This window comes from Chinchilla lanigera, unplaced genomic scaffold (genome assembly GCF_000276665.1).
Source record: "Chinchilla lanigera isolate Chin_1 unplaced genomic scaffold, ChiLan1.0 scaffold00025, whole genome shotgun sequence".
Taxonomy (NCBI): Eukaryota; Metazoa; Chordata; class Mammalia; order Rodentia; family Chinchillidae; genus Chinchilla; species Chinchilla lanigera.
This window is the reverse complement of record NW_004955426.1, coordinates 2,659,272-2,667,943: the sequence shown is the minus strand read 5'-3', so window position 1 is coordinate 2,667,943 and position 8,672 is coordinate 2,659,272. Positions and strand designations below refer to the sequence as shown.

Sequence of the window (8,672 nt, the reverse complement as noted above, 5' to 3'; positions counted from 1 at the left end):
TAGATGAGGGAAAGGAGAAAAGAAAGGAAGAAGGGAACAATATGTGTATATGTATACACAGAATAGCTAAGATAGTTGTATGACTGATTTGTGTTGCTTTATTGAAAGGAACAGTTAATGTTTCATTGTTTTATCAGTCTTACATGCCTGTATTTGTTTATCTGAGTAACCAATTTGAAGATAGTGATATGTAATACAACAACCATTGTTGATTTTCTATCACCTTGTCTGAAATTCTGTACTGATTAATGTCTTTGATGAGCAGAGATGCAAAACTTCCCATTAAAATACTAGCAAGTTGCATCCAAGAGCACTAGAATGATCATTCATCATGACCAAGTTGTATTTATCCTACATATTCAGGATGGTTCAACATACTCAAGTTAGTAAATACCATGTATCATATCACAGAATGTAGGATGAAAACCGTATGTATGTCTCAATACTATCAGAAAAAAGTTGAAGAGAATTTTACAATTTTTGTAATAAAATTCTGAAAATATATTTATAGATGGATTGTACCGCAACCTACTAATAAAGGTTATATACAGAATAACAATTCCACATCTAACATCATACCGAATAGGGAAGATTGAGAGTATTTTCTATAAAATGTGGATCAAGCTTATCCTTAAAAGGAATACAACCTAAAAACAAGAAGTTCTGAGTTGACATGGATAATTAAGGCAATTTTCATGATGCCATTAAAAATGAATTTAATCTTTTAGAGAATTCAATTCTTCATTGTTGATGTTATTAAATATTCTTCCATGCTGGAGCAGGGTTATTATCATATGCAATATTGAGGAGAAGGGATTAAAATGATGACATTGCTTTATTTTTTGTGGCCAGCACAACATTTTACAGTCTTGTTTTTCTGGAGATTCCATGCAATAATAATAATTAAAAACCACCTGCGTCTGTAAAATGGTAGCATGTGTTTCACAGATGAGACCTGAAATACAATTCTGAGCGGTTAACTTTAAGCCAGTACATTAGGTAAGTCAGCTAAACATGCAGCGTCTGCTTTACCCTGAAGAATGTTCAACGGATGGAAGAATGAAGAAGTTGGATATGGTCACTGTACAATGTAGCAGAAATGTAGAATGTAGCTAAAAGAAATTTCATAAAGAATTTTTTAAAACATGGAGATGTTAGGAGGATCCTCAACAAGACATTAAAAGAGATATAAAAAGAGATGTGCAATTTCAGTACTAATATAGTAGTCAAGAAAACAGCGTTGAGTACAATATGATGGACTAAAGCCATGCTATTCCACCCTGCATGACCTTGTAGCTCAGTTCTAGAGAGGAAAGACTTCAAGATGGATAGAAATCTCTTTATTGTCTTTAACGTAATAGAGTAGAGCAAGACAATGGTCATACAGTCTTTACTAAAGAATGCAGGTTGAGACAGGCATACTGAAGTGTTGTGAGGTATTATAAAAGACTTTGAAATGTCAAAAAAGAATACTTTCCTGAGTATTAAATAATTTCTGCATGATTTCTATTTTTTACACATTTGGGGTATTTTAATTTTCAGTGAGTTTTGTAAAGCTGACAATAATGTAAATGATTCTTAACCATAGACAGAAAAATCAGTAGAATGCAACTAATTATTAACCTTTGGGCAGAAGCATTTTGTTTGTATCTGTAAATTAATTCAGTACTTCTTGTCTCTCTCTGTGTGTGGTACTTTGGATTCTGTTTTGAACCAGTTAACACACTGACTGATTTTGTCTTTAATTGAGGGGTTAAATAAGCCTATGAAAATGTTCATTTTGCAACTGTATGAAAGTGATTCTTATGACCTTTTTCAAAAACAATCTGTTATCACTTTGGAGGTTTTCTCACTGAGATATGTAATGCATTCACATGGATTTCCCATGACAGGGCCACGTTAGCTGTACTGCCTCACTAACGTCAGGCACCATAATCCCAGGAGTGGCTTCTCTTGGTATGCAGCAAAGAGCATGGTACAGGAACTTTAATTATGTGCAATCTCTGTTCCCTAGATTTTCTCTCTCCTTTAAATTTGGATTTTGTTTCCATTATTTTTTTTAATCAGTGGAAATTTATTCCCAATTGGTGGTAGCAATAGTTGGAAATCGAGTTTTATAGTCTAATAGTTTGAACATTTGGCCCACCCTAAATACAGTGGTCCTTTGGTTCACAAACTTAATTTTCCAGTTTTGGTCACAAACCAAGTTGGAGAAGAACTGAATCAATTTTCCCCATAAAGTCAACACTAGACTTAACCACTGAATTTCATTTGCTTATTATCCAACTTGGTTTGTGACAAGAATAATGCAAAATAATCAAATTCATGAGCTGAGGTACCACTGCGATGGGTTATGATCTGTTTCCTATTCGAGGAGAGAGATAACAAACAATCTGGATTATTAGATTTTTTTATTTCTAGTTTGTGTTCAGCTTAATGAAGAACATTTTGGTTACCAATGAAAAGTGCAATTTAGTGAGATTTTGAAGAAAATGTATTTCTACTATTTTTCACTAAAGTTTTATGTTATAAAAAATATCTTGGGAAAACTATTTTTAAAATTCTGATCATGTGTAAATGGAAAGCCAGCAAGGAATGATGGGATTTTTGTGAGACTCTCTTGAAAGTGTTAGCCCTTTTCAGCTGCACTTGCACCAGGGAAGATCCTGCTTTGAACTTGCTGGCAGTGCGTTCCCAGAAGAATGAAAAAAGCATAAGAATAAAAAAATCATGAAAGAATAGAGCCGTTAAATAGGAGACAGAATCCCAAGATCAGTTTAGCCTCTAATAAAAACTAGGTACCTACATGCAAATCCTAACCCTAGACTTGTGATTCAAGACTTTCCCTTTCCTTATTTAAAACTGTTAATTTTGTTTTCTGTCATGGGATTTCAAATGATTCCTTACAGAAAGTAAGGGGAGATCAATGGAGTGAATCTCTCAATTTTTCCTAACTCTGAGAAATGGGGAACATCAACATTCAGTATTTATGACTTCCTATGTAGATGAACCGAGCTCTGCGTTCCTTACCTATTATTCATTCATAAGGGCAGAACAGCATTTGGTTATATTTCTCTATTGGAAATCTCAAAGACCTTCTTTTTCTATGTGATCCTCAATTGATGTTTGCTATGTATTCTTTTGCTTAAGAAGAGCATAACGTTGCAGTCCTACAGGACAGAGTCAGGACTCTCGGATGCAAGCAGCACGTCTTAGAAGCTCCACATCAGCCAGGACACAAAGGCTTGGTTACCCACCCTGGGGTGGGAAAAGGCCGATGGTCCAGGATTGCCACACTTTGTTCTCCTGCACCCAGAATCACTGAATCATTGTGTTTGAAATTATGCCACGGAGCCATTGATCTCATGAGCAAAGTTTGCTTTTTCCTCTGGAATGAGAGTTCTAATCTCTCCTGAGAACATCTTTTTGTCACTGTGACTTCTTTAGGGAAGTGGAAATAAGGATAGACAACGAAAGAGCAGTCCAGGTGCTCACTGGTCTGACTGAGCATTCTCTCACCTGATCACAGTCTGGAGTGTTTCTAATCACCAGTAAATGTAGACTTGGCTGTAGAAGGTGGAAAAATATACCACAAAAGGAGTGAAACATGGAATTCTAATAAGTATTCCCCATTGTTCAAAGGGTCTTGCTGCGTGAAACAACTGGACCCTGAAAAAGTGAACTCTGGGCTTGAACTCCAAATGCACACTACCGAGAACTTCACACTGCAGAGCTGTGCACATTACAGAGTTACGCACATTCACGAAGTGTTTTTGAGTGTAGAGCATAAAGAGGAAGGTGGGAACTCTACATCACGCTCACAGACAACTCTACCGTCTTGGGCTTAAGGCAGCTCTCTATCTTTTTCTTACTCCTTACTTCCCTTCTCTTTGGTATCATTGTATATTTTTACCTTGTACAATGTCCATTTATCCCATGTAAAATTCAGTGTGTCTTGGGCTGTGGTATTTCTGCTAGGGGTCAGAGAAGGTCTTGGAAGTGCCTCTCTAGAAGGATGAGAACTTGATTGTCTTTCCGAGCATTTCCTGAATGTCAATAGCAGTGCTGCTTCCGATGCTATGACGCTGCCTCACCCCTGGCTTATTCCACATGGAAGCTGAGCTGCTTCCTGTCTCCAGGAAGCTCACTGCGGCAAAAGTCACTAGAGCGGTGAGGTCAGTCTTTGGCAGTGTCAGCCGTGTTCATCTATGATGTTTCTCTTAAGTTTGCTTTTGTATTCAGATTATGTCTACAATGGACTTGTCAGTCAGTGGTCTATACATCTAATACTTTCAGCAATAAAATATTCTGTTCTTAGTGTCCCAAGAAATACTGTTATCTTTATTTTATTTTAGTTTAGTTTAGTTTAGTTTTTTAATTTTTTGTCTTTTTGAGACAGGGTTTCGCTATGCAGTTCAGGCTGGCCCTGAGCTCACTTTGTAGCCCAAGCTGGTTTCGAACTCACAACGATCCTCCTGCCTCAGCCTCCTGAGTGCTGGGATTACAGGCGAGTGCCACCACGACTGGCCCCTAAGTTATTTTTGTAACTGGTTTGTGCCATCTTCTTGAGCTCTTTGTTAAATCTGCCTTCTGAGGTTGGACTGAGGCTGTTTAGGCATCTCTAGGGTAAGTAACATTTTGAGTGATACTTTGTTTCTGCTGCTTTTCATCAGAATATTCATACATATGTGGGATTTTGCTGACCTCTTAACATTAGCATGACATCTCATCAATGTTTGCACACACACACACACACACACTTAGTAATTGTGCAATATTCTTTCTCACTCATACTTACACAATCATGTTTTCAGGACTGGGGGAATTTTTATCATCCAGAAAGTACTGTCAAAAATTTTTAAAATTCCCTTCTTTTCCAAGAGATACCCCTCACAGTTCCCTATGTTTCAACCAGAGACACACTTGTCAAAGGAGAGTCACTTGATATCATTTTGTTTCTTGGGAGCATATATTGGGTATGTCTTCCTGAATAACGAGACACCCTTCTCTCTTAAGTCAGTAGCAGAGTACACGTGCTTTCCTCCAGCTCTGCCACTGTATGGAGCATAACATTTGATGAAAAGTTTTTTCAGCTGTACACTCTCATATTCAAGCCTGGAGCTATAACAATTTTGACTGCTACGATCCGGCTGCTTTTCAGTCTGTGCTCCCTAATAACTCTATTATAACATTTACAATGCTATCTTTTAAACTAAGAGTTTTGCTTGTTTCCACAGACACTATCAAATTATCCTCCATCTTTAGTTCATACTTATGCCTTCATTCTTTTCTGGAAAGACAGACTTGTCGACAGGGAGGATTACTACTGAAGCTTTTTGCTAACACCACACTTACTGGAGCTAAAGTACATCTGCCTTGTGCTGGCTTAAAGCCACAAGTGCCTATCAACTCCAAGGGCGTTCTATGTGCCGCTGGTATCTTTCTCCCACACCAGCCTGGACGGGTCTTGGACTAGAGCACTTGATATGTGTGTGTGTGTGTGTGTGTGTGTGTGTGTGTATGTATATATCCTGGATTTATTCTTGATTCTTATTAATAATTCAGGTGAACTTCTGCTACTATGTTTGCAAACATCATATTCTGAATCTTTTTCACCTAATGAAGATATCAGAGAGACAAAACTGTGTTTTAGAGACCCACGGTGACATAACAGAAAGTCTCTAAGTTGTAGAGCAAAATCATAGTAAACATCTAGTCACACAGAGCTATTTCCATCTCCCGACTAAGGCAGAAAAATAAACACAATGCTATACTTTTCTGGATCTTATAGCTGAGCTTCAGTGGGTTAAAGAGAAATACTGATAGAACAACTGATAAAAATTTCTGAAGGAATAAGGGAACTGTATACTCAGGATGAGCAAAATTATATCCCATAGCAAACGCCAGAATGATGGGAAATAGATTCAGACAACAGTGGAGTTATGTGAGAAGTTTTAAGGAGTATTATAATCAACTTGTTCCATCTGTATGCTTTTGTATTTGGCTGTGCATAGTAAACATGCATGTGGAAATAAGCCTATAAGTGATCATTTATTGCATGTATGATAAAACATTCCAAGTGATAAGAGAAGCTTAATTGGAAGTATTTTTCTTTCTTAGAGGGTAATAAAAATGGTGTATCTTACAATAACCGGTGCCCTACATTTTCTGAAAAAAAGTGTATCTAATTTATGTATCTATCAGCTTCAGCAAGGAATCTGTCCTAGAATTTTTGGCAAGTTTAATTACTAAAAAGAAAGACAACTGTGAAGAATGAGAAGCAAGCATGGACGTACCAGGAAACAATCACAAACACAGAACACTCTAGTGCTGGCATTTTATTTCGAGAACTATTTTAATACCAGACTGTTGACTCAGAATGTATGGACATTTTACACTCTAAAATTCTATATATCATCAGTTATTGTTATGCTAATAAGCAGATTAAAATATGTATGGGTATGTATTTTTAAAAGGCAAAACAATATCAACAAAATTTATAATTGAGAGCCTTAGAAACAAGTATGCCAGCATTTGTTATTTAAATGGAAACTAGTTATAGTGATGTAGACTCATCAGGACAAATCCATATGTATATGCTCCTGTTAAGAAAACATGGAACTGTTATACATAATGTGGAAATGTTTTCTTCAAAATGTTTGTTTTCTGACACCGAAAGAAGTTATATTTTATATGTCCTAAAACCTCTTTCAGAACCTGCTTCCCAACTGTGACAAATAAATTAGTTTTTATTATAAATTTTCTGTTCTCCACAGGTATTTAATTTAATTTATTGGAAAAAAAAATCACATTCAAAACCGAGGACAAGAAGTAGGAAAAATCACTGCAGATGTGGAGAGAGATTTAGTAAGATGTGAAGTGTAACAGTAGAATGAACGTAGTGGGCTAGGCAAGCCAAGCCTGGGATTAATGACACAGACAGGCATATTCAACACGGAGCAACAGCATCTGTGCCTGTGATAGTATCATCATCACTTTCTAGACAGCTGTACGTCCACATGAGCGAGCAGAAGAAGACCCAGCCCGTATTTCCCACTAATGACAAAATTAGCCATCCAACCTCAATATACTTACATGGAAACAGTGTTTCAGCGTTCTTTCTTAATAACTAAGCTGTAGTTACAGCCCCCTTTTCTACTTGACTCCATGATGCTCATAGAAAATACAGTAAACTGATGCATTTAGCTTTTTTAAAACATTAAAAGAGAAACGAGATAGAAATGTGTGTGTTGGTTTTGTTTTGTGGTGACTGCTACGCCTTTGTGGGTAGATCTTTGTTCCTTTTTGAATTTTAATTACAATATAGATCAATTTAAAATCAAGCTAAAGAAAATAGCAAACTTGTATTCACAGTGTGCGTTTCAAAGCTAAGTTTAATAAAACAAAAATTTGAGTCGTTTTGCAACTTCTTATAAGACAGCTAGTGGAGGGTCACATACATGGAGACTGGCAGGGACTTGCAGTTATGGGGGATGACAGGTTCACATGCAGCAGCCTACAGTTGCCTTCCTACTATATTCACTTTGTAGTTATCACGTGGCTAGGTGTTCTGATGACATAGACCTTGTCAGGCACTTTGTAGGAGAGTAAGCTCAGTGATAGAAATTTGAGTAAAACACTTGATCTCAAGAAATTATTGATCTCAAGAAATTATTGATCTAAAGAAATTATTATTTAAAAAATTTTTGAAACTCCATTTCATTAGTATGTTTACCTTTTTTTCTCTTTAAAATAAAAAAATGTGTTTATGAATGCAAAGGTCTCTTAATTTCACTTCTTTAAAAAGTACAGCTAGATGATCATTGTAATAATCTTTTTATTTAACACAAAAAATGTTAAGAATTTGTATTGGAACTGCATTAAACCTTCAAATTGGGGAAGACTTGATATTTAAAGGTCTTTTTGATGCATACTAATAAATTTTTATAATTTTCTTCATGCAGGTTTCACATATTTTTCTCCTTGAAAATTATTTCTAGACTTACGTTGTTAAATTCTGAGATAATTCTTCTATTGGTAAATTTGTAAGAAAAGATAAATTTATAGGTGGTAGTGTGGGGCGAAACTGAGAAATAGTGATTTCGTAGTTCCTGGGATGTTTATTACCTACCAACTCAAAATCCTGACTTGTGGTACTTAGAGGTGATTAACCTTGGATAAAGTACATGGCTCCATGGGACATTTAACATACTTCTAACTCCAAAGACAAAATAAAGAATTATTCTATACCTGAGATCAAAAGGAAAAGATGTTTATTTTATGCTATTTTGGATCAAGCTGAAGGAAAAGGAGGAAAAGAAAAATGGCAAGGTTGCTTAAGCTACAATGTTTTTAGCAGTCAATGGTTTAGGCTGAAAGTGGTATAAAAATAAAAATGGAGAGCTATTAAGTTCTTCGAGCAAAAAAATGGAAATTATTGGTTAAATTCTGGACAATATAAATGTCTCAATTAATTACATTGGAACACTGTTACATTAGATCCATTTGTTATTTCATTTTTCTCACTTGTCCATTCTTGTATTGGATATTTTATTTAGCAAATACTTAATCAACATTATGATAGTTCAGGAGCTGTGGGAGATTCTGGGATAGAAAGTTGAAAAAGTCACATTTTTTATTCAAAGAGAAAAACTCTAGATATGTGATGCAAG

General features: G+C 35.9%; 1 long non-coding RNA gene across 1 annotated transcript in view; it reads left to right on the top strand.

Annotated features, from left to right (window-relative positions):
• Positions 1-7,179, top strand: part of LOC106148671 — a 17,456-nt gene extending 10,277 nt beyond the window's left edge. The window contains exon 4 of the long non-coding RNA XR_001234315.1: positions 6,777-7,179. This is a non-coding gene — a long non-coding RNA (uncharacterized LOC106148671). The remainder of the gene's footprint in view (positions 1-6,776) is intronic.
• The last annotated feature ends 1,493 nt before the right edge of the window (positions 7,180-8,672 follow it).